The following is a 2,302-nucleotide window of genomic DNA, read 5'->3' as shown; positions in this document are numbered from 1 at the left end:
CTGGGAGCCCGATGATCCCGGGACTCCGGGATCATGACCCGAACCAAAGGAAGTCGTCCAACCAACTGAGCCACCCAGGTGTCCCAGGAAGATTTGGGTTTTGATTAGGACTAGATGTTGAGCTCTTTGAGGGCAGGAACTATGTCTTGGTCCCTGTTGGTTTTCCAAGACCCTAACACTGTACCTGACACTGTAGGCACTGTCCAGGGAATGGATGGATAGATGAGGCCAGTTCTTACACTGGAGTTGGGGGTCTGTTGGCTCTTCTTTTCCATAGCTGCACTTAGCCTTTTTATTCTGTCTCAGCACTTGCTGGAAGGAAATGTCTAGACCATCCAGGGACAGTTCTTGAATGGGCACTCCTCCAACTGCGAACATTTTAAGGACCTTGGCAGAACGCAGCGCTACAGTTGGAACAGCGCCACCTTGTGGTGCCTCTTGGAAGAGCTCCTGGAGAGATTCCAGCAAAGGAAGCGGGGGTTATTCCCTATGCCAGGAGGGTGGGAACACAAGGCAGGAGACCCCTTCTCCTTCTGTACATCTGAGGCTGAATTGCTGTGCCAGTGTCCCTGTTACACGGTTTTATAATTTGTTCTTACCTTCTGCCAGCATTTACGGAAAGCCTGTTCCAGGTCAAGCCTGTAGGGGATATGGAGCTAAACCAAAGGCACTAGCCTTGAGCAACTCATGGTCCAGCAGGGGATTTCACAACGTAACAAGACCAGTGAAGGTCATAACCAGGCAGCAGAGAAAACAATGATATAGATGTTGAGGAGGCAACTGGGACATTCGCAGCTCAACAACTCTCTGACCCTTCTGTCTTCTTCAATTCCTTTCACTAAAGCTTAAACGTTTATCCTTGCTTTCCAGGCCGTTTCATGATTTAACCCACACACACTGTTCCCGAGTCCCTGCACCTCTGCATTCCCCAGTGCCTCTGTTCCCTGTGAAGCCTTCATGCTTTCCCACTTCTCTACCTTTGCCCATACCCTGGAATACGCCTCTACCCCATTTTCCCCATTGAAACCCATCTGGAATGTCCCTCCCTCCATCAGGCCCTTCTAATTTCCCTTGGCAAGATGGCCTTCCTGAAGCAGCATTTTGCAAGGCTTTGTTTAACAGCATATACAGGCCGTCCCGTAGAAGGTTATCTGTGTAAGTTACTTATCCTCTTACTAGGCTTCTACCTTCCTGAGGACATGGGTTCATGTTTTGTTCATCTTGGCATTCTTTGTGGCATGGAGCTAGGGACATCAGATGTCATCATTAAGAGAAGAAAGAGGGGTGCCTGGGTGGCTCTGTGGGTTAAAGCCTCTGCCTTCGGTTCAGGTCATGATCCCAAGGTCCTGGGATCGAGCCCCACATCGGGCTCTGTGCTCACCAGGGAGCCTGCTTCCTCCTCTCTCTCTCTCTGCCTGCCTCTCTGCCTACTTGTGACTTCTGTCTGTCAAATAAATAAATAAAATCTTTAAAAAAGAGAGAGAAGAAAGAGATGGCGGATGGTGGATAAATACATGAGTGAACGAATGGACGGATAAATGGCTGGCTGGATGACAGAGGGTTGGGAGATGGATGGATAAATGGATAGTGGGATGTATAGATGGGTGGATGCATGCTGGGATGAACAGAAGGGTGGAGGCATGCATGGATGGATAGACAGATGGATGAAGTAATTCTTCTTTAAAAGGGACTCATCAAGGGACGCCTGGGTGGCTCAGTTGGTTGAGCAGCTGCCTTCGGCTCAGGTCATGATCCCACATCGGGCTCCTTGCTCCGCAGGGAGCCTGCTTCTCCCTCTGCCTCTGCCTGCCATTCTGTCTGCCTGTGCTTGCTCTCTCCCCCTCTCTCCCTCTGATAGATAAATAAAATCTTTTAAAAAAATAAAAATAAATTTAAAAATTTAAAAAAGGGACTCATCAAAAGCTCTGTAGTATCAGGGGCTTCAAGGAAGGAAACCCACTCTATGTGAAGACATGGAGACGAGGGGCCAGTATCCAGACTGAGCCTTCCTACACTCAGTCTGGATGCACCTCAGTGACTCATCTCCCACTCCCCAAAGCCACCCATTGTCAGGGAACTGATCCTTCTCACAGGCTTGCCTAGATCCTCAGGAATGCCTTCATTAACATATATTATGTTGTACAGCCCACACTATAGTGATTTTGTGGGTTTCCTCTCCCATATCCCTTGCCCTGTCTCATACACACTCTAGACTGGAAGCTCCCTGAAAATAGGAGCCCTGTCTGAGTCCCTGGTGTGTCCCTAGGGCCTGGCATACAAGCTTAATGAAGGACTGACCAGA

This window comes from Mustela putorius, unplaced genomic scaffold, assembly GCF_011764305.1.
Source record: "Mustela putorius furo isolate JIRA1106 unplaced genomic scaffold, ASM1176430v1.1 tig00537227_pilon_pilon_pilon, whole genome shotgun sequence".
Lineage (NCBI taxonomy): Eukaryota > Metazoa > Chordata > Mammalia > Carnivora > Mustelidae > Mustela > Mustela putorius.
The sequence above is the reverse complement of the archived record's forward strand: the minus strand, read 5'-3'. Positions refer to the sequence as shown.